Here is a 22,770-nt window from a genome sequence, read left to right on the forward strand (position 1 = left end):
CTGCTTTCTGCACATGGCTAACCAGTTTTCCCAACACCATTTATTAAACAGGGAGTCCTTTCCCCATTGCTTGTTTTTGTCAGGTTTATCCAAGATTGTATGGTTGTAGATATGTTGTGTTGCCTCCAATGCCTCTGTTCTGTTCCATTGGTCTATATCTCTGTTTTGGTACCAGTACCATGCTGTTTTGATTACTGTAATGGCTTGCATACTTAAATGCCAAATAATTTATGACTGCTATTGTTGCATTTTTAAATAGAAATTAACACCATAAGCATATATTGTAAACTGACCAGGAACCACAGTTCAGTTCAGGCTAGAAGCAGACCAGCCTTGCTGATCATTTATATAAATATATTTTTTCCTGGTACATTTTGTTTCATAGTGTTAATCCTACTAAGAATAAGCTTAAGGTTGGATCATGTTAGGTTTTTCTGGGTAAATAATGAAAGGCAAGGAGATGTTTGTTTTGGGGCTAAGAGGTGAAAGATCAGTAAAAAATATTGTTGGTTTTGTTTTGTTTTGGTTTGGTTTGCTTTATTTTTGTAAGATGGAGTCTAGCTCTATTGCCCAGGCTGGAGTACAGTGGTACAATTTGGCTCACTGTAACCTCCACCTCCTGGGTTCAAGAGAGTGACCTGCTTCAGTCTCACAAGCAGCTGGGATTATAGGCACCTGACACCACACCCAGCTAATTTTTGTGTTTTTAGTAGAGATGGTGTTTCACCATGTTGGACAGGCTGGTGTCAGACTCCTGACCTCAGGTGATCTGCCCTCCTCAGCCTCCCAAAGTGCTGGGATAGTTGTTGGGTTTATGAATGGGAGGAGTATTGTTGAAGCAGAGAAAATTCATCTGCAGAAGTGTAAAGACAGAAAAACAGAGATAACTTGGAAAAGACCCCTGGCAGAGTGCTACTGGAGGCAGCACTGTGCTACTGTAGAGGAGAAAGTGTAGAAGCACAGCAGTGTTCTCTTTTGCTTTAAACAATACAATGGAGATCATGTGCCTTTTTCTTTTCAAAACTACCACCACTGCAAGGGCCTCAGGAAAAAACAAATAAACAAGCACATAAAAAGCAACAAGAAAACAAGAAAAACATCAGCCTCAGTACGAGATTGTGTTAAAAAGCTTGATTCTACCGGAGACTCACGAGTCCTTCTACTGAAGGAGACAGACTGTTCAACATATCTTCCTAAAATTCACTCAACTTTAATATTCCCAGATCACTCCAGATATAAACTGAAAGAAATAAACCTGTACATTTTCACATTTCTTAGGTTTAATAGCAATGATTTACCCATGATCAGGGAGGTCTAGATATAGTTTGTCATTTGTGTTCACTACTGCAAAGAACAAGGGCAAAGGCCATAGTTTCTGCATCTACAAAGGCAATGGATTAACACTTTCATTGGTTAGGTAAATCAATTCAGGCCAGGACATAAAACTTAAAGTATCACTATGGCCTAAACGAGATAAAATATCCATTTTCTCCTTTTCTAAAATGAAGAGTAAAATATTGTATTTCTGGTCATACCTAATTTCAACTTGAAATGTGTTTTCATACAAACTTTATCAAAGAAAATAAAGTGTTTAGCGACTTCATTTTAAAATCAGTAAATGCATGCCTTTTAAATAACTATTTCACAGATCTGCTGAGTCTGGGTTCTAAGTATGCAAACAGAATGTTGAAGAATATTTGAAGTGTATTAGAAGTTAATTTCTTATTTTATCCAACAAGGCCTTTGAAAATTTTCAGTAAAAGCTCTCTTAACTTATTCCTAAAGAAATTACTTGCGGGATTACCAATATTTTCCTTTTTCTTTGTATACTATAGTATCTGAAGCTTGGATGAGGTAAAGGGTATACCATCGTTGGACACTTAAGCACTTGACCTCCCACCATCCAAACCTATATGCTTATAAGAATATACATATTTCTTCCCCAACCTGTTTGTGGCAGTATACTTGCTACTTCTAATTATATAATTTAATTGAATATTTCATTTACTGATAAAATGTTTTAAATGAAAGAGCTATTTCTATGAAAGCTAGGTTCAATGTTTTGGAAAGGCTCCGGATATATTATTGAATTAGGTATGAGAACAATGACATTAGAATATTGAGGAAACAGTATAAATCTAGAAAGATTTTACATTCATATAGATTCACAAATATCAACTGAGTTCTCGCTTTACTTTGAATAAACCAAATTAGAAGTTATTGTTGATGAATAGGGCAATGTTTTATGCCAGAAAAGACAATGTGCAACTCCACTTTGAGCATGAAAATACCCCTGCGGGGAAAAAAACAGTATTCAGCTCCACTACCAGGGATTCAAGGGTAGTCTAAGTTAAAATGGTCAGCTCTGTGTGTATCATCTCACAATTTCCAGCTCTAATGGGTTATTTTTATTAACGAAGTGACCATAAGTCCCAATAGCATTAGCTAGAAACATTTTTCCTGGCCATTAGAACTTTTGAAGCACAGAGCAAGGAATATAAAATTTGCTCCTAAACACCTAAAATAAACAAAAATTAAGTATATTAGTACAACTACAGCTGAATATTTTTGCTTTATTCCTCCTTCAGTTTAGCCCAAAGATGTGCTGAAATAATGCAATGGAACAGTTTGTATATATACACACATGCACACACATATATACACACACACAGGCACACCACACACACATGTACAGACACACTACAAATACTTTATATAGCTTTAAGTTATTTTAGTGCCATTGATTCGTGTTTTCTTAACAGGAGTTACTACTGAAAAAGCTTATGATAATCAGTTTATAAATACTATAAAGTCTACAAAAAGAGAAAGAGAAGAAAAATGCCCATTCTGAAAAAGAGTAATGAGATAGTTATTTTCTTTTCTCTGTGTGTTAGGCTTTCTTTGCTAACAAGACAGTTAGTGTCCCTAATCATTTCATTGAATAGTAGCAAGCTTAAATACACATTGTTGGCACTCAAAGTCAAGTACAATGTACTATTTCTGTTTAAATAGGTACGACATGGTATGTTAAATCTTCATATATGTGATTTAATGATTATTTTGGTTTACTGTTATTGCCAGAAAAGGTCTTACTTTGTGGTTTCTTTAGTTTGTATTTAAGATGTAATAAAAGATGAGATTACTTATATAATAAGGAACTTTATGATAAGTTATATAATTTAACAATCTCTGTTTGGGCCTCTCATTTTTCTGTTTGAGATGCTAGCTTGGTTCAATAATGGCTTCCATAATTTCCAGTTTCACCTGAGCTGGAATATGCAGATTTCAAACTCTAAGCATTTTTATTGCAGGATTTTTCTTTTATTCTCCTTATATAAGTCATTTTAAATTCTAGAAACTTTTTTCCAAATTGTTCACAATCCTTTAAAAGCATGATAGAAAGTACACCCTGCTTATATTCAAACTTCATTTTTCAAGAATTAGTTGCGCTGTTCAAAATACACTTGACTCTTGAAAAACACAAGTTTGAACTGTGAGAGTTCACTTATACATGGATTATTTTCTAGAAATATACTGGAAAGGTTTTTGGAGATTTGTGGTAATTCAAAAAAAAAATAGCAGACAAACCACATACTCTAAGAATATATATGAAAAGGAAAAAGGTATGTCATAAATGCATAAAATATATGCAAAAATTGGTCTATTTTATCATTTAAAACATATACAAATATATTATAAAAAGTTAAAATTTATCAAAACTTATACACACAAATATAGAACTTACATGGTTCTATCCACAGTCCAGGAAAAGATAACCAAATCTAAATATGCAGTATTAAATCATAAAAATAACTGTGGTACATGTATACTGCTGTAATAATTTTATAGCCCTCTCCTATTACTATTGTGGTGAGCTCAAATATTATAAGAATCTGCTAATCATTTCCAGTGGGAAGTTTATCTCTCCAATAGTGTATAGAAGTAAAAACTGATCCTTCCAGTTTTCACATACTTTTCATCATGTTAACGCAATACCATAAACCTTGAATAATGCTATGGGACTTATATAAAGCACCAATAGTAATGCTGGAAGTACTCTCAAAGAGCAGAGAAAAGTCATGATATTATAAGAAAAAGGTGAATTGCTTGATATGTACCATGGATTGAAGTCTGCAGCTGTGGTTGCCTTCTATTACAGATAATTCATCTTGCAAACAGACCATATTTAAGGTGTCGTTAAATATACTAGAATACCACAAATTTATTTTCTTTTCCTTATGAATTTCTTACTAAGATTTTCTGTAGCTCACTTTATTATAAGAATACAGTATGTGATACACATAACAAACAAAATATGTGTTAAGTGATTGTTGCTGGTAAAACTTCCTGTTAACAGCAGGTTATTAGTAGTTATGTTTTAAGATTATACTGGATTTTCGACTGTGCAGGAGTTTGGTGACTCTAATGCCGGCATTATTGAAAGGTCAAATGTACAACTTGGTGATTAAGTCCCATATTTTCTTGATGCAGAGGAATTCATTTTATGTTGGAATGTCAATGCATGAAAATGAATATTCAATAAAATAATTTCACACTAAGCAGTCTAACTTGAAGGCATTGCATTTGTGATGCTAGGGGATAGGACACCAATCTAGAGACTTTTTTTCAGAATTGTGGAAACTATGACGACATTCTGAAATCATTTATTTAACAGAAAATCACCACAAGTAATATAAAACTTATATACTAATAAAATATCATTTTCAAAGTATAAATTAAAATATTTTGTAAAACTTTCCCAAACACTTTTCGATAACAAACACATGGTATGATATACAATAGGTCATTGACATACAGTGATTCTGTTTAGAAACTCTCTCATTTCTTTTCTGAAAGTAACAGCATAATTGTATGCTTGTTTGTTTTATTTCCTAGTTCCTAAGAAAAGTTGAACCAAGTTGAAGTTACCTTTTAATTCTGGTTCCTGGAGATGTGGTACTTCATAATCACACCCTTTAAACCAAATCTTCTGTTTGAAGTGCAAGAGTTCTTTACAGATTATGTATCTAAAGAAAATTAATTTTATGTACCTTTTTAATTAATTTTAGCATGACATGGGTGAGCACATATATCTTCCTTTAAGTTACACGATAAAACTCCTGCTTTGGCTTACTCCTGAGATGCAAGTCAAAGGGATTTTGCCAACCAGAAAATTACTCATACATACATTTTTTTAAATACATACATTTTTTTACAAATGTGCCAACAAAAAGCTTTCTCATTTTTTTCTCCCATTCTGCTTTACAATTTTCTTAGGTTTTTCTTTTTGTGAATTACACTTTTCTCATTTTATTCATCAACTCAATTTAACCTGCTTGCATGTATCACTTTCTAAAGTCATTCTTTGTATATACTCTATCTTTTGTATAAAACTCAGACATCACCATCTGAGTCCATGTCTCATTTGCAGAACAGTTGAAATTCAGAGATAGCTGAGTGGTAAATGAAATACCCCAATTATGCTTAAAATTTCATACTGTAAGAATGGCAGAAAAGCACCACAAAAGTCAAACTAATTTCTTTTTTAGCCATCTAGTTGTAGCATGAAGCAGAATACTCAGTTTAGCACTAAATGTAATAGACCAAGATTGGAATCCTGGAAGTTCTACCCAATAGCCTTGTGATAATAAGTAAGTTAATGAATTACATTTTCCTCATATTTTGAAGTAACATAGAAATACATGCCTCATATGGCTGCCCTGAGGATTAAATGACACAACATATTTAAAATATATGATATAGAGCAAGAAAATAAAAAACACCAAATACATTGGTGCTATTCTTATTCTTAATGTCATTATTTATTCTAGAGACAATGGCGTTGATCTAAAAGCTTATAGATATTATTATTATTATTATTATCAAGACAAGGTTTTTTTTTGTGTCACCCAGGTTGGAGTGCAATGGCGTAATTTCGGCTCACTGCAACCTCTGCCTCCTGGGTTCAGGTGATTCTCCTGTCTCAGTCTCCAGAGTAGCTGGGATTACAGGTGCCCTCCACCACGCCTGGCTAATTTTTATATTTTTTGATTAGAGATGGGGTTTCACCATGTTGGCCAGGCTGGTCTTGAATTCCTGACCTCAGATGATCCACCTGCCTTGGCCTCCAAAAGTGCTGGGATTACAGGCGTGAGTCACCTCCCCCTGCCTTACAGATACCATTTAAATGCTTCAGACAGCAGTAGAATGTCCTGCTGTGTATCTAATAAATGAAAATTACATTATTGCAACATAAAAGAGAAAAAAGAAATTTTAGGAAGCTCTTAATCAAAATGGTAAAGATAAAGCTAAGTTTAGTACTGAGTAAACATATGAAAACACATTTTCAGTACTGTTTAAAAACATGGTGGAGAGTGTTACTGGTGAGTAACATCATCATCAAGAATAACAAAAAGCATAGATTGTGTACCTATTGTGGCTCTATGCCAACCACCACAATAAGCGCTTCATATAAACTCCTGAGGTCTTTTCCCTGTGAGCTGATTATTCAGTCTATGGCAACAGACACAGAATTGTGTAGCATTTTGATTGCTTTACAAAATACCAATCCTCCTACGTGTATTTACTCACTTTTTCCCCAGTTTTCCATGATAGCTTCCTTCAAAATAAAAAGAAATAGGGAATTTGTGAGAACATATGGATCCTGATGTATAACTACAATTGGCTCAGGTGAGTGTTTCTTAAATTGCTGTCCTGGGAACACAGTGTCACATGATGGTAACAGTCATCAAAAGAGTATTTTTGATCAGGTTTTTTTTACCATAATAATTCTAGGAGTCATTTGCATGCTAATGAGGTTCTTCTATAGAATATGTAGTGTTACCAAAGCTCATTTTATCAAAAATGAATATTTTGGGTGGTACATTTTAAAGACCTTGAAGAATGTTGGAGGAAGCATTATTTGAGAGATAGTAATTTAGGTGTAGAAGAGAAAATCCTTTCAAAACTAACAAAATGTGAAAATGGTCATTCCCTTGCATAAAAATATTGGTTAATATTTGCCAGCCTAACCAAGGGGAATCAATGGAGGAAGGAAAAGAAGAAGAAAGAAACAAAGGGAAAAAAATGGAAAGGGGAAGGAATAGAAAGGAAGGAAGTGAAGAAGAAAATAGAACTAATTGATTTAAAACACAATACCTGCATTTAGAATTATTGTCTTTCTTTTCAATTGAAGATCTATGCAGAAAATATTTGTGAAGCAGTTATGGGTTCAACATACTGCTCTACTATCCACTTCAACTTTGGTCATTGAAAATGCATAAATAAACCATAAAAACATGTTTTTGCTAAAAATGATCAATACTATTTCTGTTATAACTGCCTTTGACTAGACTTATTACTGATAGCCAAGAAGTGATGAAAACCAAACTGATAAGTAAAGAAAAAAAGATAACACTAAAAGAACAGAAAACATTGGTGTTAACTCTCTTTCCTATTTTTCATAAAACACACAATAAGCCATTGGATTTGGCTGAGTCTTTAATAATTTCTCTGTCCTGAATGCAAAAATTGACAAATTAAGCCCTTTACTTCTTACTCCCCCAAAAAAGCAAAAGAAGAAAGCAATAAGAGAAACAGGGTTTCACAATTTAAGAAGTCACATTCACCAAACAAAGACTGTAAGTTAAAGAATACTGAACCCCTGTCTGTGGCTTTAACTATAAAAGTTCAAGCCAACAAATGCTTCAGCTGGTAGCTATGGTTTCACTTTAGGAACAAAATTAAAGGTAGTAGAAAATGAAAAGTATTAGGATTTTTTTGCCAAGCAATTGGGAATTGTATTTCAGATCTACCTTATGTTGCATTGAATCAACAAATGAACTATATGTTTCTAGATTCTATTTTTGGATCAAAAGCTATTTAGGAGTTTGACTTTGTTTAGACAGATAAAATGCATTTGGAAAAACCACGGGATTAGATGTTATCTTCACAGTCATTTTCAATCCTAATATTTAAAGTTTTGCATATGTTTATGAGATGAAATCATGATAAATCTTCAGAACTCATTGGGGAATTGAATGTTTTCAGAAAGTAAAAGAAAGTGGTCTAGAACATGTATATCTATACTTGTTACAAAATGGTGACCAGTTGTAGCAAATTATATTCACATTCAATAAAACTTATTTTTTCCCTGAATAGGGATGTTGTCCACATACTACAGACTGAAACACCCAGATACTCATCTGATACTAGAGAATGAAGAACATTATTAGCTTTTCAAAGATGACATATTATATGTCAAATCCTAAATATGTTTCTCTTATTCATCACACTATCCATTCATTATATGTGTAGCTCATTATCAAGATGCTGTGTATGATAAATTATATATAATAAATGTGGATAAAATTTACTATCTCACAGTGGTACAGAAATTACCCTTTAAAAATCACTATCATATTCCATTTTCTATATCAGAAAATACTAAAAATAACAAACATATAACTGAATGTTTTGATAATAGCACTCAAACTGGAATGTATAATGTCAACTTTGAATCACATATTAGGATATCGTACCAATTATTTATAAAAAGCAAGAAATTCTTTACAAAAACTTTCCTCCTAAGGTCAGGTGTGTGGGTTCATGCCTTCTAATCCCAGTACTTTGGGAGGCTAAAGTGGGAGGATCGCTTGAGCCCAGGACTTTGAGGCCAGCCTGGGCAACATAGTAAAACCCCATCTCTCAAAAAGAATATATATACATACACACACACACATACACACACACATATAAACACATATATAGTGTCATAAACACCTTTCTATTAAACAATTTAAAACAAAACCAATCAAAATTTTGTTTCTGTAATAGTTTTTAGTGCCACTTTTACCACTTCCAAATCAAACAGTAGTGAAATCATTAATAGTTTGTATTACATAAGCCATTATTTCATGTGCATTAGTTCAATCCAATGGAGAAATTGCTTTTAATATAAAACTGTAGACTACTGAGATCATACCATCTAGGTAATGTTGTGTTGGCTTCATTTTCAAAGCTTAGCACCAAATCTAGTATACGTAGGTTCAAGAAGAGTATAAATAGGACATCTAGATGCATCCTGCTGGGTTTTACAGACTGCTTAAATTCAGAAGTCATAATGTGCTACTAATCAGAGCAGCCTTGCCCAAAGTGTTTTCACAGGCTTCAGAGGTTTCTCTGCACAGTTGTAGAAGTCAGCTCTCAGTTCTCGGTTGAAGGTCTCTAGCCCTTCTCTTGGTTAAGAGAATCCTAACTACAGGGCAATTTCTCCAGGAAAGGTGGTTACAGTGCCACAGGATATGGCATCCTGGCAAAATGTTCAACTCCAAGGGGCACAAGAGACTGGCAGGATCTGGAAATTGCAGTGTTTGTACAAAGTACAAAATATCTGAATTTTAGTTTTGATTCTGCTATTTATTAGCTAAGTGAATTTTAGCTTGTTAATTCCACTTCTTCAGCCTCTGTTTAGTCAACTAGTAAATGGTAATAATGATGGAGAATATTGATAAATACTAGATGATATGATGTTTTTAGAACGAAGAGGGGATTTAGCTCAGAAGTAAGATTAGTATAGAAATAACGACTATTTAGGAGACAGAATAAGCTAACAACAACCACAAAAAACACAATGATTATTATTTTAAATTTATGATAAATATCTTTGTTTTTCCTTATCAATGTCTTATAGCTTTGGTCTGCTAATTCCCATGAAGTATGGTAAACCTTTTTTGAAACATTAGGTGTACTCTATTCTACAACCCTGTGTTATTTAGAGATTATTAATCAGCTTAAATGTTAATTTCTTTTAGTGACATTGGTGCTAAAGGACTAAATTGATCTTTTCATGGCTGGAGCACTGTATTTAGTTAGGGTTACTTAGGCAACTTGGAAGTATACATAAGGTTTTGAAACCACCAGAGCCCATCATTTTTAAGCATTTCCCAAGATGTCATCACATACTGTTATTCATCACATCCCTGAGCATGTCAGATTTCATCAGTGTGACATGATGGAATATGTCAGGAAAGACACTATTGAGCCTTATTTATTACACACAGGCACACATGGAAAGTGTAAATAAAAATATCATGTGAAGCATGGTCTCAAAGTACAGTTGCCAAAATGAGGTTTTCTAAGACAAACTAAAATAGAATAATAAATTATCAATTAATAATTTCTTCTGAAATATGTCTAACAATGGGATATTCTAAATGGCATTGCTTACCTTGAAATTACTATTGTTCAAATGTGTCAAGATTAAGAGAGAGTGATGAGTAGACATAAATGCTGCAGCATCATTCCATCACACAGAAATGTTCTTGTATCATCCCTCAGATAGAGAGAGATATCTTTACATCACATATTAGTATTATTGGACTCTTCTTCGGGAGCTCAGAAAGTATTCCAGGGGGTTTCACTAACTCACAAAGTTAGTGAAAATGACTAAAGATTTGTTGTAATAGGAATCTACATATGATACATGCCCACCTTGTTCCAAGCTTTACCTTCACCGTCTCCTTTAATTTAATTCTCCCTACTCTCTTCTCTGTGGCATTAAATCTAATCACCATTTCACATGTGAAGTGACTGTGGCTCAGTCATATTAGGTAATGTGTCTAAGCTCATAGTATTAATAAATGTAAAGCCAAGCATGAATCCAGTTCTATTTCTAAAGCCTTTGCTCAATTCACTTTGTTAACAGGGTCTCTTTCATGCTACAGTGGTCTGTGAGCCAAAGGATCTCCAAATATCCTCGTCAAGTTTCAGTGAACACTAGCCCAACCTACTTCCAGATTTAGGATGGAGAGTAGTGCAGAATAAACTGATAGACTTGAATGAAAAACTAAATAATTAACAAGTTCATCTTTTATTTTGCAGCTACTCATTAACATTGTTTTTTGAATAATCCTGGAGATTGGGAATAGAGAGATAGCTTAGTAAATTCATTGCTCTCAAGGTACTGGGGAGTTTCTAGGACCTCATCTTCAGAAGAGTAACTCAGAAATTTATAGTGGAATCTTGGCATGTGAAGTTCTGTTGTTCAAAATTCCTCATGTTATTCTGGGAATTAGCAAGTTTGGGGACAATGTCTGTATTATATGATATGATAAATATTTTCTCAAACCATTGATGAGGTTCACAATAGAGAGAGTTTTGAATTTTGTTGGGATTTTAATAAATGTGTCACAGAGATGAAACATTTTAACTGTCTTAAAATGATTATCAATTTGACAGTTAGAGAAAGGTATAAGTAAAGTTGCAAAAGGGATTTTTTAATAGAAACAAAGGTTATGCAAAGACTTGGAGGAAGAAAAGTTGGACTGGAAAAGAGAAGTAAGAACCCTAGAAAATAATTTGGGGCCATACACTAACTGATATACTTTTAGGAGTATAAACTGTAATTCATTGAGAAATAAATAGGGATTTAAGCAAGATGAAGATTTGTATTCTATTCCATTAAGTTGATGGCAGTGAGAAGAAAAAAATAGTATAGGTAAGGGTGAAGCAAATACACTGGTTAGAAAACCACAACAATAATCAAGGTCAGAGAAGGTGAGAGCAGCAATTGTGACACAATGGTTCTGAGACCAGAAAAGAGAAAATGATCTGAGAGGTATTTCAGAGATGAAGCTAACAGGATGTGGTGAGGGAATGAGTGTGGAGGGTTAAGGGAGGAAGAGGACAAAGGGCACTCTGAGAATTGTAGCTGGGAAGATTATATGGAGGGGAGTGCCATTAATATAAAGAGAATGAAGTCTGATGATTTGCATTAAGAAGATAAGAAAGTCAGTGACAAATCTTTTCAATTGAAGAACTTTAGAACATTTAGGAGATGTTTGAACCAGAGTCTGGAGCTAAAGAGAGTCCGAGGCCAGAGCCAAGAAAGCGATTCAAACCAGAATCATGCTATGAGATTGTTGAGATGTATCCTTTTGCCAAGTCCCAGTTTAGGGTTAGGGTTAAGTTAGTTTCATTTGTCATGAAAAAAAAAAACCCCAGCATTTATGAGACTTCATGAAATTAACGCACATATTCCAAAGCACTAGAATAGGCTATTAATTTACATTAATTGTATTTTATGCTGTGAATCATTAACCCAAGTATATTTGAGCATGAAATTATTTGCTCAATTTACAGAATTAGCTTTCAGTGTATTTTCCACTTTAGCTTCAATTACTTATTTTCAGACTTTTTTGCAAGTAATTTTTCAAATCAAAACTGCTTTCCTGGCAGAAAATTCTAGTACAGGTTACAGCTACACACCTGACCTGCCTTTTACCTTCTCCATATAAGTGTGTAGAAACCAAAGAAAAGATGGAAAAATATTTGAACCAGACACTAAAGAAAGATTTGGATGTATGTGCTCCCCATGGAGTTAATTTATGAGTTTGTCTTCAAAGTGAGGCATACCTGGGGAGTTCACTGAGGCACAATATAGTTAAGCTTAAAAAACCTTGATGTTCATTTACACATAATCTATTGTGCATCACCTTGTAACTCATTAATGTTGAAGAGTCAATGTCAATTTAGTAGTGTATTTAGGAATAAACTTTGGTGATCATAACATGATTATAGGGCTGTGCTTATTTCAGTACACACTGCCTTTCAGACACTGCTTTTGTACTTAAAGATCTTTGTCTGTAATAACTCTATAATAAAATTCACTTTTGGACTGGATTTTCAAAACTCAGAGAAAGATGACTGCCCAAGGTAATTAGTCCCCTCTGATAAATCAATCCCTTTAAAATTGCAGTCACTAGACTGGAAACCTGATCACTTTCATAAAATCAAAGAAAATGTTCATCAAAAGACTTTATCATTTTGATGAAAAAATTTAATGTCCCATTATATTGGTAGATGACAATATGTTCAACAAAGATGTGTCCTAGTACATGTTTTACAACTTGTAAGAAGAAAACTGACAGCTACGACGGTCAAAAGCTTTCTCTCTAACTGTGGATGAAAAGTGATAGTTGAGAAAGATGAATCACTAATTAGCTTTGGAGACCTTGACATTCTCTTTTATTAAATAGGATGTGTTAATTTATTTGTATTTCAGATAACATGATTTTGGTTTAAAGTGACTTTACAGAATAAGAGAAATATTGAACCTAACTATGTCTAATATAAATGTATATCCCGTATTTACAGGAAGGTACCATAGGCATTTGTTTTAAGCAAATCTTATTTTACTGGTGCCTTAAATGTAAACAGTATCACCAACAGAGAGCCTGTAACAGAAAAGATTTTCTTGCTATTCCTCCTGTATCTGTGCCAGTCTAGGGGAAATGAGGGTAATTTCAAGTGGCAGGTGTGTTGAAAGGAAGAGACAAGCAAAAAGGGTAGACCCCACAACTCCTTCTACCTCTTCCCTCCTCCCTCACTGGTTATCAAGTTCCAAATTTTTCTTACTGTAGTCATTGAATATTCAGTAATTGCCATCTTTGGAAAAGAAGGATAAGAAACACTTCGATAGGTGTAGGTCTTTCTGTATGCAGGTACCAGCGTTCACAATTCTATCATTATATATTTTTGTATGAGAGAAACGGTGCAAAAGCAACCATTTAAGTAGAGAAACTAATAAAAATAAGAAAAACCGCTCTAGAGGTGGTAGGTTTCGATAAATACACAGATAGAAAAAAGAAAGAGTCCTTGCTTTTCTAAGCACCTACTCTGTTCCTGGCATTTTTACATTGCTAACTCATTTTCCACTCCCAGCAATCTTCAGAGTTCTGTTATTTCAATTTTGTGGTTGTAAAGTGAATTACTAGGACTGCAATACTGATGTACACAAATGTTACAAGGGAAGTAACACTGAAATAAAGCTGAAGGAGAGCATGGAAACAGGTGGAAGAGAAAATTACTTCTGAGAAAGAGGTGGTCAAGGAATTTTTTAGAAAAGGTAATATTTAAACAAAGTGCTGGAAAGAAAAAAGCAAATGTTCCTATGAGAGGAAGGAATTCTAGAGAAAGATCATAGAATGAGCATAAAGACACAACAGAGTTTGTTATGCTCTGAAAACTAATAAGAATTCAGGGTGGTTGAAATTCAAACTGAGAGGTGGGACATAGTGAAAGGAAGGTACAGAGTCAGATAATGAAAGGCCCCATGTGCCATGATACATACCTGATTCAGGAGAAAATGGAGCAAAACAGTGAAAGAAAACAAAATTATAAGGTTTGCATTTGAGAAGCCTTACAGACAGCAGAGTAGAGGACAGATCTGAGGATATAAGGCTTGAAGCTGAGAGACCAGGTGGGAGTCCATTACAGTTATCCAGGTGAAAAATGGTAAGACATTGAGCTAAGAGAACAGCATGGGTTTTTAGGTGAAAGATCAGATATTAAGGATGAGAAGTCATATCATTTACAAAAGTAGAGGCTGTATGAATGTGAAACATTCAGCAAAGGGAAAAATCTGGACTAATTCCTTTTTCCTTGTTGGATGATCAAATGGGTCTGTTGGATTTATTCAGTGTGAAGTAACATGGAGCATCCAGTTAGAGATATCAAACCAAAACTGAGTAGCTATTAACAGTTATAAACCCCAAGAGAGAAATCTGAAACAATTTATTAACAAATAGGTAGTCTTTGAAAGCATAAGGATAGAGCAGGTGACTCTAGAAGAAATATACAATAAGATAGAATATTTTTTTAATTTTTAAATTTTGTGCATAGTTGGTATATACATTTATGTGGTATATCATATGTTTTCATATAGGCATGTAATGTGTAATAATCACATCATTGGAAATGAGTAACCATCCTCTCAAGCATTTATGCTTTGTGGTTATCAAAAAAAAGTTATACTATTTTAGTTATTTTAAAATGCACATTTATTATTGATTGTAGTTACTCTGTTGTGCTATCAAATAGTAGGTCTTATTCATTCTCTCTCACTATTTGTTGGTACCCATTAACCATCCCTACTTTCCTCCCAGCCCTGCTTTACCTTTTCTAGCCTCTGGTAACCATCCTTTATTCATTATATCTATGAGACCAACTGTTTTGATTTTTAGATCCTACAAATAAGTGAGAACATGTGATGTTTGTCTTTCTGTGCCTGGCTTATTTCACTTAACATAATGACCTCCAGTTCCATCCATGTTGTTGCAAATGACAGTATCTTACTGTTTTTTTATGGCTAAATAGTACTCCATTTTGTATATGTACCACATTTGCTTTATTTATTCATCTGTTTATGGAGACAGGTTGCTCCCAAATGTTGGCTGTTGTAAACAGTGCTTCAATAAACAAGGGAGTCCAGATATCTCTTCGAAATGCTGATACCCAGCGGAGGGATTGCTGGATCATACAGCAGCTCTAATTTTAGGTGTTTTTGAGGAAACTCCCAACTATCTTCTATAGTGGTTGTACTAATTCATATTCTCATTAACAGTGTATAAGTGTTCCCTTTTCTGTACATCTTTACAAGCATTTGTTATTGTCTGTCTTTTGGATATAAGCCATTTTAGCTGGTGAGATATCTCACTGTAGTTTTAATTTTTATTTCTCTTATAATCAATGATGTTAAGCACCTTTTCATATGCCTGTTTGCCATTTGTATGTCTTCTTTTGAGAAATATCTATTTAAATCTTCTGCCCATTTTTTGATTGGATTATTAGATTTTTTTTCCTGTGGAGTTGTTTGAGCTCCTTATATATTCTTAATAATTTTTAAAAGTGGATGGGGAAGGCTACAGTATATAAGCAAAGAAGCATTCAGAATAAACTTTCAAAATCGAAGAAGATGAGAGAAAGTGTCTCAGCATCTATGAAGACCCTTTCAAAGAAAATGAAATAAGCTACTGTCTCAAGTGCCTAGAGAAATCAAATAATTTCAGTCAAAAGCAGAAAGGTGTATATACTTAATCTTTGCACTGATATAACTGAAGACCTTAATAGAACAGGCACAGAGGAGAGATACAAGTAGAAGCAAGCAAAGAATGGCGAAGTAAAATCTGTTGTGAGAAAGTAATTCTAGAGCCGCGCGCAGTGGCTCAAGCCTGTAATCCCAGCACTTTGGGAGGCCGAGACGGGTGGATCACGAGGTCGAGAGATCGAGACCATCCTGGTCAACGTGGTGAAACCCAGTCTCTACTAAAAATACAAGAAATTAGCTGGGCACGGTGGTGCGTGCCTGTAATCCCAGCTACTCGGGAGGCTGAGGCAGGAGAATTGCCTGAACCCAGGAGGCGGAGGTTGCGGTGAGCCAAGATCGCACCATTGCACTCCAGCCTGGGTAACAAGAGCGAAACTCTGTCTCAAAAAAAAAAAAAAAGGAAAGTAATTCTACTCTTCCATGGAACTGGCCCTAGGTCCGATTCTAGTTTTCATCAAGACCTCCTGCATTATGAGACCCAGAAATGTTACACTTTCCTTTGTTATTATTGCTAGTAGTGAAAAACCTTATTATATCTATAGAGACTAATAAGCAAGCTTCAGAAATTCCTTTTTTTTTTTGCTCCTGGGTAAGGTACAAAAGTAATCTTGCTTTCAGAAAAAGAAAACAGAACAAAAAATATTATCATCATTATCATCATCATTAGTAGCAGTAGTATTAAAATAAAGTACCAGCATCAGAAAAAGCAGCAGATTCACCAGACTCTAATCACTGCAAGAAAGGAGCAGGGAGACAGGAAGATTTGAGAGTCAACTCAGAATCAACATCTTTCTGTGATAATTGATAGCTTCTCCCTCTTTCCTTTTTGTGACCTCTGTTAGTTTCAAATCTGGAACTTAAGTCATTTTTCCTCAAAATTCTTTCTTTACCCCTCCTCAATGTCTCATTCTGCTAGAGGTATGAGCCAGGTCATCTGGTCAGAGTTTTCCTCAGATTTCAAGAAAGCAAATGATAAATGAACTCTTATATCACACATTACTTTCATGCTGATGGTGAAAAGAAAAAGATATACTATTTGCTTTTGAGTCTTAGTTTATAATAATATCAAAATATTATATAATCTTAATTTACAAAGATTTATGACATTTTAAGTTTTGTTAATTAATTTTCATACACCTGTGGATGATATCCAAAATGTATAAAGACTTAAGGTGGCAGAAACAAAGGCCAGTCAGAACAGATGGCCATAGGGTCACGCAGACCCTAGCCTTCAGATCCTAAGAGTGCTCGTCATTGGAACATCACCCCAGCATACACACAGGATATGTACAGAGATGTCAATTTGCAGTGACAGCCATTTAGACTTAATTGTGGAACACAAAAAATATTGAAGTGAATTTACTCAATATTGTTGTTAAAGGCAATACAACAGGTAACTAAATATTTTAAAAAGAATTATAGCTTTCTTTGCTGAAAAACCACATATGATTGTGATAAATATTTATGCAATAGAAATGACTAAATATAATAAAATTTTGAATCACCTAAAATTGAAACATAAAGATTATAAATATGTGTAACATTATTTAGACACCTCTTTCTGCATATGTTCAGATGGAATGCTCAATGAATAGAAAAAAGGTATTCATTCATACACAACTTTTAATAAAAATGTCTTAATTTCAATTGCTTTTAATAGGGAGAAAAACTAAAGTTGAAAAGTTTTCTAAACTTCAAACAAGCATTTTCTTAAAAAGACCTATGAATTCCTAAAATATCTCTCCAAAGTAAGAAGAAAATTTTTGAAAAGCAAATTGGTAGTTTCAGGAAAACTAACCACATAAATGTATATAAATTAAAAATGAAGAAAAAACTGCATGGTAGTCTGAAACATTACTTGACCATTTGCTGTGAAAGATTTTTAAAAATTAGCTTTCCTATCTCACTTAAAATAGAAGGAAAAATTCTAACCAAAACATAGTAAGCCAAATCCATGTAAATAGTACTGCATAATGTCCCAGTTGGGTTAGTCCTGGGAACATCAGGGCAGCTTAACATTGATAGCTCTGCTAGTTCCATTCATATATTAACAGTTTAAAAAAGAGAGAGAAAAAACAAGAACAAAAGATTATAAAAACTGATGCCAAAAAAGCCCAACATTCAATAATATTCCACACTCATACAAGACTAAAACAGGGAAATCAATAAACAATCCCACATACATCTTAGTATGTGACCTTTAGACAGTGTTCCTGTCTAGGAGATAGATCATAGCCTATGAGTGTGAATTTTCATGTATCTCCTCTTCCCCCAACTTCATACTATAGCCTAATTAAAGGCTCTTTACATTTGGCTTATGGGGCTGTACCACTTACTTTCAGGAAAATTTACTTTTTTCAGGAAATTTGAAGAAGTTTACCTAGAGGCTCATTCTCTACCACATTTTGTTTTATACTCCTGAATACTTAGCAGTTTTACATTTCCTAGTAAATTCATTTATCATTTTGTAGCCAGAAACACATTATAAATGATTAAATTTAATGGTGATAATCATGGAAAACACCTATGATCTCTCTTCTCAATGAAACAAATTGTTTTCTGTGAGTTCAATTCTATGTTGATTAAGTCATGAGGTGATCACAGGTGTTTTTAATGTTTACCACTGTTATTTCTACCATGCTCTCTGGAAAGCACTGGCCTCTTAGAAAGCTTCAAACAAGTTCCCTGTCCTTCCTTCTTCTACAATGCCTCTGAATCTTCATTTTGAATTTTTTCAACATTTCTCATTTTGCCCACTGGAAGGTAAACATTTCATATCTCAACTGCATTTTTTCTACTTAGCAATGACCCAAAACAGAAATATAATTTTAAAATGAAAAGGATATTAGAGAGGCCTATAACCTCTCTATAAATCTTAAATCTTTTGATACACTTAAAACTCTCACACTTTCCAGATAAAATGGAATGCAGAGAGAGTTAAACGATTTACCTAACTGCAGAAATTTAATTAATCCAAAAATGTGTCTGGAGCCTAGGCCAAAATATTCCCAGCCCCTTGCTTTTTCTAACAAGACTATGCTTTTATCTCTAAGTGCACTCACTAGAATCTGAAAGAGAATTAATGTGCATGCACGTACATTTGTAACTTCCTGGGCCTCAACATAGAATCAGGTTTTCTAGTGGGGCAACAATCCACATTACAGTAGCTTCCCCTTATCCTAGGGGAATATATTCAAAGACCCCAAGTGAATACCTAAAACCTCTGATAGTACCGAACCCTATATCTACAATGTTTTCTCAATCTAGTAACCTAGACGGCTCCTAACTGACTCATGGGCCGATAGTAAATACAGCTGAATAGGCCAGACAACAGGATGATTTATGACTGAATGGAACAGAGCAGGATAGTACAAATTTCATCACTACTGAAAATGATGTGGAATTTAAAACATGAGTTGTTTATTTCTGATATTTTCGGTTTAATATTTTTGGATCAAGGTTGACTGTAAGTAACTGAAACCATGGATACTGGGGGGGGGGCGGACTACTGCATTCAAAATCTTTGACAATCATCATGGCACAGATATGGACCAATCAGAATGGAATCAATAGTAGCCCTAACGGAGACTAGTAGCTCAGTTCAACTGTCAACAGAGAATATATGGAAGAAGTACCTAGTGGGCAAATATCAGTAATGACTTCATGTATTGCTCCTGCCAATCTGTTATGCCAAAATGGGGATCACCATTTGCTTCATTGTGTCAGGTCTGTGGGAAATTTTGGAAGGGTGAAATCTCAGAGATTAAGTACTTAAAATGAAAATAGAATTAAAAATTCTTTTTCGCTGTTTTAAGTAATGAAACTCTTATCTTAAATTTTCAATAACAAATATTCTAACATTCACTATGAATCAATTCATTACTTTCAAAGAAGTAAAATAATATGGGTAATATTAATTTATAACCAATTTTATATACACTATAAGACTAGTGAACATAGGGTAACTATAATTAAGATAATGACAGATTTGTGAGGTTCTTTATATAGGGTTTAAAAAACTGAAATTCGTGACTAAGACTTTATACCCCTCCTTGGAATGGATTCTACTTGAAAAGACAAGACAAATCAGTTCATGAGTGGCAGCTCAAATTCTGTTCTTTTGTGCTTGTTCTCCTAGGAATCTCTTGAGAAATTGATTTAAGATACTGAATGGGAATTCAGTGAATAGACCCTAAAAATTTACAATGGACAAATAAAATGTGACCCATCTCAGAGAACAAAATAAAAGGTTTATGTCACAGGGTCAGTGGAGACAATTTCAATTTCAGCTTGGTGGTAACCTTCTGATGCCTTCTTCTATTGAGTGACAACATAAGGAGCCAAAAGCAAAAATTCAGCCTAAGTCTGAAGGCCAGCAACTCAGAGAGTTTCCCAAAGAACCTCTGGGAGTGACTCTGAGAGGGCCTCATAATTCTCATAGGCAGGTGTTGAACTGATTGTTTATGGCTAGCCTCCTTAAGCCAATAACAATGAGAAAAGGAATAAAAATTGAGACTTCTTTTTAGGACAAGGACATTCACCAGAGGATGGAAAAGACTGACGAAATTCACATATGAGACTATAGAGCAGATGTTGTTAACACAACATAATTTATTAGATTTTCTAGGTATTGTCTCTCTGACATGATGGTCTGTGGAATGGGATTTTAAAAATTCTATTCACAAATCTCTGAAGTGACTACATTTCAACAGCAGAAGTTTTCCTCGGTAAATCTAAGGTTTTGTTTTAATGCTTTTACAGAAAATTTTGATTTGATTTTCTCGTCAGTTCTATGTTATTTAACTGACTACTTATATTAATACTTAAAATATATAAAATTATTTCAGAATAACTTCAAGTAGTACAAGCCACATTTCCTCCTGTTGTGTGTATGTAAAATAATGTAATAATTGCTACTTTCTACATTCAATAACTTAAAACAATAATTTAATTCAACATGAAGACAATTTTGACACTTTGATCTGTAATATTAGATCACTTTTTATATTATGTTAATACTTGCTAGTAGGAAAGCAAACACAAATTAAGATGAGGCAAAAAAAATATTTATCATGCTTTTAATTGCCAACAACACCAATAGGGTCTTTGGCCTCTAATGTTTGGGTTAGAGATTCAGGTGACAATTGACCAACATTTTGAAACACACTCACAGTATACCTGTAATATGATAGATATTTCTAAGGACTGATCACAGAATCACTTTGTGTTCATGCACTTTTTAGACATTAAATATATGTATGTGTATGTGTGTGTGTGTATATATGTATATATATGTATGTGTGTGTGTATATATATATATACACACACACATACACACATACATACACACACACATACATATACATATTTTGATTATCCTTTATTTTCTGATACAGGGTCTCACTCTGGGTTGTTTTTTGAGATAGGGTTTTGTTGCCCCAGACTACAGTGCAGTGGTGCAATCTTGCCTCACTGCACAACCTCCACTTCCCAAGCTTAAGCAAACATTCCCACCTTGACCTCCCAAGTAGCTTGGATTACAGGCATACACAACCATGTCCAGCTAATTTTTGTGTTTTTTTGTAGAGACAGGGTTTTGCCATATTGCCCAGGCTGGTCTTGAACTTCTGAGATCAAGTGATTTACCTCACCTGAGCCTCCCAGAGTGCTGGGATTATAGGCATGAACCTGACCAGTCATCTTATTTATTTTTAATAATTTAATTTACATAAAGTTCCATTATCCTAGTTCATCTGAGCCACAGAATACAGTTCTGTATCATTTTCAGTTATTCTGAATATTTTGATTTCCTCAGTTTTAGGAAAGCTGAAAGAACTTCTGAAATACTTTAAGGTTTATTATTTTGAGAGTTTTCTATTTATCACAAAGATTTTAGGAAGAAAAATTGAATATTAATATCTGAATGACTTTCTTTTCATAAGTCTCTGGGACCTCTACAGGGAAGCCACCTCCAGCTTATCAGTTACATCCATTGTTGATTTTAAATTTATTGCATTTAGATGGCTCATAATTTCAATGCAATCACTCTTGCAAATTCCTGATTGGCAATTTCTATAGCTATGTTCATTATCCCCACATTTAGATTAATGTCACATCCTAATAGGCTTATAAGTAATTCTGTAGTTTTATGGATACATTATTACTTCCTACAAAATGGGCTTAAGCTATAAGATCTTTTTTCTGTCTCATTACTTACAAATGTTCATTGATTTTCTTCATCTTTTGAGTATGTTTAAATCTACAAAAAAGTGGATCTCATCAATCTCTAACCACGTACTGATGTTTACAGACGTTTCATAGTAATAATGTTTCTAGGAGATAATGGCTCAATGCTTCCTTGTTGGAGGATAATGAGTTTCAACATCATTTGGAAGCTCAATGATCTCTTTATTTGGAGACTGATTCGAAGCATGTTGAAGATCTCAGTTTATTTTGGTATCATGCCAGAAAGTTTTTGAGAGTGGCTAACGCAGCACAGAATTGAGAAAAATAAATGGAAAACCTTTCCAACTCTTGTATATTTAAAGGTTAAGATACAGCTTTTTTTTTTAATTCCCTAGCCTAAGATTTATAGAACTAATGAAAAATAAAAAGAGGATTTATTCTCTGGATTAGTGCACCGATTCAGAATCAATTATAAGGACTGTCTCTGAACTATTAAAGGAGGAAAAAGCATCACCCTGTTCACTAACATGGAGCATAAGGTCTGACCCATAGTGGGAAATAAGCATATATGTTGGTGGAATTAAAAAATGAATGTGTTAAATTGATTATAATTTATTACTTCATTTAAGGTTACAAATAGTTTAGGTAGTACAAACCATTTCTTAAATAAAAATATGATGGTTGCAAAGAATCAAACA

The 22,770-nt window shown here is 34.0% G+C and overlaps 1 protein-coding gene across 1 annotated transcript in view; it reads right to left on the minus strand.

The window, feature by feature from the left end:
* Window positions 1–22,770, minus strand: part of ZNF804B (zinc finger protein 804B) — a 576,730-nt gene that overhangs the window by 161,890 nt on the left and 392,070 nt on the right. The window lies entirely within an intron of this gene.

The sequence above is a fragment of the Callithrix jacchus genome, chromosome 11 (assembly GCF_049354715.1).
Source record: "Callithrix jacchus isolate 240 chromosome 11, calJac240_pri, whole genome shotgun sequence".
NCBI classification, from domain to species: Eukaryota; Metazoa; Chordata; class Mammalia; order Primates; family Cebidae; genus Callithrix; species Callithrix jacchus.